Source organism: Rhinopithecus bieti, unplaced genomic scaffold (genome assembly GCF_001698545.2).
Source record: "Rhinopithecus bieti isolate Rb0 unplaced genomic scaffold, ASM169854v2 scaffold_5477, whole genome shotgun sequence".
In the NCBI taxonomy this organism is placed as follows: Eukaryota; Metazoa; Chordata; class Mammalia; order Primates; family Cercopithecidae; genus Rhinopithecus; species Rhinopithecus bieti.
Genome location: NW_016804788.1, coordinates 875,052 through 882,152, shown reverse-complemented (window position 1 = coordinate 882,152; position 7,101 = coordinate 875,052). Strand labels below are relative to the sequence as shown.

At 42.5% G+C, this 7,101-nt stretch overlaps 1 long non-coding RNA gene across 4 annotated transcripts in view; it reads left to right on the top strand.

The window, feature by feature from the left end:
• The window catches only part of LOC108528539 (uncharacterized), a 61,454-nt gene that overhangs the window by 30,608 nt on the left and 23,745 nt on the right, over positions 1 to 7,101 (top strand). For all 4 annotated transcript variants that reach the window (XR_001885180.1, XR_001885179.1, XR_001885181.1 and 1 more), the window contains exon 4: positions 4,546 to 4,662. This is a non-coding gene — a long non-coding RNA (uncharacterized LOC108528539). The remainder of the gene's footprint in view (positions 1 to 4,545; positions 4,663 to 7,101) is intronic.

The following is a 7,101-nucleotide window of genomic DNA, read 5'->3' as shown; positions in this document are numbered from 1 at the left end:
TCTCTCTCTCTCTCCCTCTCTCTCTCTCTCTCCCTCTCTCTCTCTCTCTCTTTCTTTCTCTCTCTCTCTTTCTCTCTTTCACAGAGGCTGGGCAATCATGGTTGACTCCAGCCTCAACCTCCTGGGCTCAAGTGATCCTCCCACCTCAAGCCTCCCAGGTAGCTGGGACTACAGGCACATGCCACCACACCCAGTTAATTTTTTAACTTTTTGTAGAGACAAGGTTTCACCATGTTGCCCAGGCTGGTCTTGAACTCCTGGGCTCAAGCAATCCACCTGACTTGGCTGTCCAAAGTGCTGGAATGACAGGCATCAGCCACCCCCACCTAGACTCTTCTTTTCTTTTCTTTTCTTTTCTTTTCTTTTCTTTTCTTTTTTCTTTCTTTCTTTTTTTTTTTTTCAGGGTCTCATTCTGTCTCCCAAGCTGGAGTGCAGTGGCGCAATCTCAGCTCACTGCAACCTCCACCTCCTGGGTTCAAGGGATTCTCCTGCTTTAGCCTCCTGAGTAGCTGGGATTACAGGTGCCTGCCACCACGCCTGGCTAATTTTTGTATTTTTAGTAGAGATGGGGTTTTACCATGTTGGTCAGGGTGATCTCAAACTCCTGACCTCAGGTAATCTGCCGGCCTCTGCCTCCCAAAGTGTTGGGATTAGAGGCATGAGCCACTGTGCCTGGTCAATAGTATCCATTTCATTAGCCAGGTGAGACTAAATGGAATGAATACTTATAACCTGGCTAGAACAATGCCTGACAGTCAGAGCCCAGTAAATGTCTGCGGTGATTTCAGCACCTGAATGGAATTCCTTGTTTACCCTTATTTACCTTGTTTTGCCCTTATCTCGGGGTATAATTTCCACATCTTCCTTAAGTCTTTCCTTCCAGGTAAACCCTCTTTCCCCTTTCTTCCTGCTGGTCTCTATCACCTCAGTTTCAAACACCTTTCTGAGTGATTTGCAAAAGGGCCTCCTATTTTCTGGGTGTTTCTAGCTGTGGAAATAGAATTGAGACATTTAGGAACCAGATTTCACTTGCTGAGTCTTAAAAATCAATGTTCAAGTCTTGGCATGTAGTGAAGGCTTAACATGGTTTTTCACATCACCACAGGTGCAAAAGTTTGAACATCACAATGTGAAACATTAAAAAAAAAGATCACTGTAAATCTAAAGCTTCTTGTTCCCAGACACTCATTTCGTTTCCAAGAAAGCCTCAGCCACGGGTTCCGTTTCATTTGATTTTCCCATAGGCAAGCTTGTGCATGGCTGCTGGGGGCCGTGGCTTGCATGGCTGTCATAGTGGGAAGGCTTCCATCCTTAGGAGGCATGCACTCAACAGAATTCTGTAAGGGAAGGATTGTGTTTCTGTGCAACTTGGATACCATGATTGTTTTCTTGTACCTAGAGAGCAATGTGGCTATATATTAACTTATACCCTGGGGGCTGGTTCCAGCCCCTTCAAGTAGCCTCTTCAGGCTACTAACACTGTCAGTTCCAAGGGCCTTTCCAGCAAACAGAGCTCTCAAACAAGGCAGTGCACAGAGCAGTTCTCCTTTGCTTGTGTTTTCCCTTATTTTAGGTTCCTCTCTCTTCTATGGCATAAACAAGAGGGTAGTTTATGTTTATAAATTGCTATGATTTGAACGTGTCCCCTCCAAAATTTGCGTGTTGAGGCATAATGGCCAATGCAATAGTGTTGAGGTGGGGCCTTTAAAAGATGATGAGTTCATGAGGGCCTCTCCTTCCTGAATGGAATTAAGGTTCTGATAAAGAGGCTCACGTGGCATTGGGCCTTTTCCCCTGCAGCCCCTTCCTCCAGGTAAGGAGGTAGCATCCCTTCCCTCTGGAGGACACAGCAACAAGACAGCATCTTGGAGGGAGAGATGGGCCCTCACCAGACACTGTACCTACCAAGGCCTTGCTCTTGGACTCTCAGCTTCCAGAACTGTGAGAGATGTGTTTCTGTTCTTTACAAATTACCCAGTTTCAGCTGGGTGTGGTGGCTCACGCCTGTAATCCCAGCACTTTGGGAGGCCAAGGTGGGCAGATCACAAGGTCAAGAGATTGAAATCATGGCCAACATGGTGAAACCCCGTCTCTACTAAAAATACAAAAATTAGCCGGGCATGCTGGCGCACACCTGTAGTCCCAGCTACTTGGGAGGCTGAGGCAGGAGAATGGCGGGAACCTGGGAGGTGGAGCTTGCAGTGAGCCGAGATCGTGCCACTGCCCTCCAGCCTGGCGACAGAGCAAGACTCCGTGTCAAAAATTAACAAATTACCCAGTTTCAGGTTTTTGTTACTGTTGCATAAACAGCGAGGCATAAATACTGTACTTACAAGAAATCAAAGAGAAAGTTCCCTAATTCCCTGAGGTTGGGTCAGATCCTTGACTGCATACAAGGTATCACCTACACTGATTTATAGCTGCCTGAGTTCCCTTCTCTGGATGTGATCACTCAGGCAGAGAATCAGGGTTTTCATCTTTGCTCCAGGGTCCACCACAGCACTAGGCATGGAGCAGGTGGTGAAGTCCCTGATATGGTTTGGCTATCCCCACCCAAATCTCATCTTGAGCTGTAGCTCCCACAATTCCCAGGTGTGGTGGGAGGGACCGGGTGGGAGGTAATTGAATCATGGGGGCAGGTCTTCCCCATGCTGCTCTGGTGATAGTGAGTAAGTCTCATGAGATCTGATGGTTTTATAAAGGGAGGTCCTCTGCACAAGTTCTCTCTTACCTGCCACCAAGTAAGATGTACCTTTACTTTCTGCCAGCATGATACGGCCTCCCCAGCTACTTGGAAACTGTGAATCCATTAAACCTCTTTCTCTTTATAAATTACACAGTCTGGTGTATGTCTTTATCAGCAGCATCAAAACAGACTAATACAGCCCCTAGAAGAAGGCATCAGTCAGGGAAAGGGCAGAAGCGTTTATTACCATCTGTCTGGGACCCAGAAAGTTTTGATTCCCAAAGTCTCTGAGAATGGCCAAAATGAAGCATCAGAGAAAGTAAAGAACATTTGATGACAAGTCATGAAATAAAACTGATGATGTGAGTTTAAATGGCAAAAGTTATAGTAAGAAAATATTTTAGAATGATTTTCCTCTTTTTTTTTCCTGATGTTTCCCGTGTTGTTTGACATTGTGAGAAGTTTTTTTTTTTTTTTCTTTTGGAGAGGAAGTCTGGGCTCTGTCTCCGCGCGCTCGCGCGCTCGCAGTGGGCGGATCTCAGTCTCTCTGCAAGCTCCGCCCTGCCAGGTTCAGGCACCTTTCCTGGGCTCAGGCGCTCCGCGAGTAGCTGGGACCCACAGGGCTGGGCACTCGGCCCACCGCCTCGCCCCGGCTAGTTTTTTTTTTTTTGTATTTTTTAGTAGAGACGGGGTTTCAGCCGTGTTAGCCAGGATGCGTCTCGATCCTCCCGACCCTCGTGATCAGCCCGTCTGCCGGCCTGCCCAAAGCTGGGCTGGGATTGACAGGCTTGAGGGCCAGCCCGCCCGGCCCAAAACCGTTGTGAAACGTTCTTAAAGAACCCGGTGAGAATTTCTTTTTGTTATCAGCCCCCCCCCGTTCAGTCTTATGTTGTGCTAATAAATGATCAAAAAAACTAAGAAATACTGAAAATCCCTTAATTAAAGAAGTGGTCATTCAATTGCATGAAACCATGTAATGTAAGTAGAATAAATACGTTCATAATTATTATCTGATTCAGCCATTTTTTAATAAGTCAAATATGTTCATTTTATGTGCTCAATAATTCATCTTTTGTTTACTGAAGTGGAAAATAATTATTTTTTGTCCTGGTTTGTTTATTGTTTAAAGTAGAGAATGATGAATGAGGAATAGATTTAAGATATTTAAAATGTCCTACATTTTAGAAAAAAATGTGAATCAGAATTGACTCTGCACTATGAAAATATCTAATGGCAAGGTCTCTCATTTGTTGAATTAATCCTATGTATTTTATTAACATTATACCATAATATTTAAGCTGGGCATTATTACCTTCATTTTACACTCAAGAATTCTAGGTTTTGATGCATAATTCGTCCAAGACCATGCAGAGATGAGAGGTAGAGTTAAAAGTGGAACTCAGCCCTGCTAGATGCTAAAGCAAGTTTTTCTAACTTTGATGAAAAGTACAAAATATTAAGGTTGGTCTTCTAATAGCTCTTTTTTCTTTTCTTTGTTCTCTTGAAAGTGATTTACCTAATTATCTTTCTCTGCCCTTGTCATGCCAAGCTATCCAGCCAATCTTCTTTCCTATTTTTTCCCCAATTTATGTCATTCCCAACTTTTAAGAAATGGCTCAAAGTTCTCTTTTTCTATGAACCTTTCAATGATTATGTCAGAGACAGGCTCAAAGTCTGCCATGGCTGCTGTTTCTTTCCCTAGGCACATAGCTACAGGACTTGGTCAGTGTCCCTTGCAGTTAGATGGGGCCACATGCTGAACTGTAGCCATGGAGTGTGGCCTGGGAGGTTCAGGCCGCATCCAGGCCTGGGCCATAACACACTTCCAAATGTGCTCCTCCTGCTGTTTCCTCTTCTAGGAGGTGAATGAAGAGTACTCTCAGGACCTTGAGTAAGGTAGAGCTGGGAGCTGCAAGGAGCCTGGTTTCTCAGTCACTGCATGGAGCAGAGAACCTCCTCCCTACCTGTGCTGAATTGTAAGTGGGCAAGAAAAAATCTCTTTTAGGTGTTGGGCTTGTCGGTTAAAGCATTTAGCGTATCTTGATTATTACAATTAATGTTATTTCTTATTTACTTCTTTGTATCTTGTAATCAGACATAATAGATTGTTGGCAAACTTACTCTATGTTTATCATTTTTACTATATATTAATTTAAAAATATTGTGTAAATGTTATAGAAAATTTAGGAACTAATACAAAGTAGGAAGAGAAACAAATATGAACAATTACTGTCACTATATTGCTATATTTCTTTTCAGGTCTTTTTGTTTCTTCAAGGCTTTTTTTCTTCTCATGTAGTTGATAGCTTACTGGATAGACAAGTTTGTACCTTTATCTTTTGTGTTTTATATAATGGTATACAGTTTTCCATGGTGTTAAAAATTACACACTATTTCATTCTTCAGATGTAACAATATTTATTTAACTCTCCTCTGATCATTGTGATTTCTTCACAATTAAAAAGTAGTGCAGTGACAATGTCTTCACCCACAATGCTCTTTCTATAAGGAAATAACTTTAATAAAATTACTTGTTTTTTAGAAACATGCATTTTTCTTTCAGTTCTTTTACCTGGGTACTATAAAGAGCTCCCTCTTACAGTGGAGGGCCCAGAAGAGGCCCTGTGACCAGATAACTTGGATGTGCATTGAGACAAGTATGGCACCAGAGGATGTTAAAAGGTCCTGCTAGTTTCTGTGGTTTTTGCACAGGCCACATGTTTTTTTTATTATTAAACAATCTCTTAACAAAATTGTTAAGTCCTATCCAGGCAGAGATAACTATGTTGGTAAGTGACCAGATATAGCCAAGTACAAAGTCTTTTGGGCTACTTAGAATAATTATTTATTTTTTAAACAGGTAATATGTTAATCTGGGTCAATGTTCAAAAGATAGAAAAAAAATAGTAAAAGTTATCTTTATAACTCTTGTTCCTAGTCACTCCATTTGTTTGCCAAGAGGCAACTAAAAATTTCAGTTTCTTGGGTATCTTTTGAAATAACTTATTTGTATATACAATGAAACACACTTATTGCTTTATTATTATCCACACAAATGGTAGCTTGTCATAAACATTGCTGTGTAAACTAGCTTGCAAATGCTAGTATATCTTGGCAGATAGTCTACATGAGTGCACCCAGAGCCTTCCTTGTGTAAACTGATTCCACAGTTTTATTGTAGTCCATTGTATGGGAATACCATAATTTAATGAACAATTCTCTACTGATGCTTCCAAACTACTTTTGTTTTGAAGTTACAAACAAGCTTCAGTGAATAACCTTAGCTATGGTAATTTTGTAGTTGTGCAAGTATTTCTGTACAATAAATTTCTAGAAGCAGAATTTCTCCCTCAGTGGGTAGATCAGTTTGCTATTTATGGATAACCAGCCACCTCATAACTTGATGACTTAAAACAATAAGCACTTAGCGTTTATTATTAATAAATCTACAGGTCAGCTGGGTGGTTCTGCAGATATGGGCAAAGCTTCATTGAGATTGGCTGGGCTTGGTCAGTCCCTACAGGCAACTGAAAAATTGACTTGGGGTTGGCAAGTCTAGGATGGTCTCTCCCATACGTTTGGTGGTTGGACGGTTGGATTTCTATTGGTGGAAAGACAGAGGTAACTTGACTACGTACTGATCATCCTCTAGCAGGCTAGTTTGGGTTTGTTCATACAGAGAAGGCAGGGTCCAGAGAGAGCAGATGCACCCAAGACATCTTGAGATCCAGCCTCAAAACTGGCACACCACTGCCTTCCATTGGGCAGAGATAGTCACAAGACCAGCCCAGATTCAAGAGGAGGGGAAATAGATTCCATCTTAAAGGCAGTCAGATGATATGACTCACATTATATTCATGCAGTGTCTGCTTATTGATACAGGAGCTAAAAAGAAATTATTTAGGCAGATAGTGAGGGTAAGAGAGTCCTTGGCAGAATTTCCCTCTTAACAAAAGGCAGCCCCCAAATCATTTCTTTTCTAACAGAGAGCAGCCTGAAAAATTGGGTTGCAAACATAGATAAGCAAGCTGGAAGCTTGCACATGTGAATGCTGACAGCTGTGCCACAGGTTACCTGGAAGCCAGGTATGTTCAACATGGAGGCACCATCTTCCCTTTTCTTTGTCACCACGTGTACAGTGAAAGAGTGGGAAACATGGTGGGGCCAGGTACAGAACCCATCTCCATGATAAAAGATTAGAGTGGGGTGGCAAACTTCTTCACATGCTGTGCAAACGGCACACCTGGCCCAACTAATCTCTTGTGTCCTATGTAAATCAGACACTGCCTCCTCAAGCTCATCTATAAAAACCCCTGCACTTCACCATGGACCAGAAGACCCACTTGGAGCCCCTCTCTACAGGAGAGAGAGCTTTTCTCTTTCTTTCGCCTATTAAACCTCCACTCAACCTCACT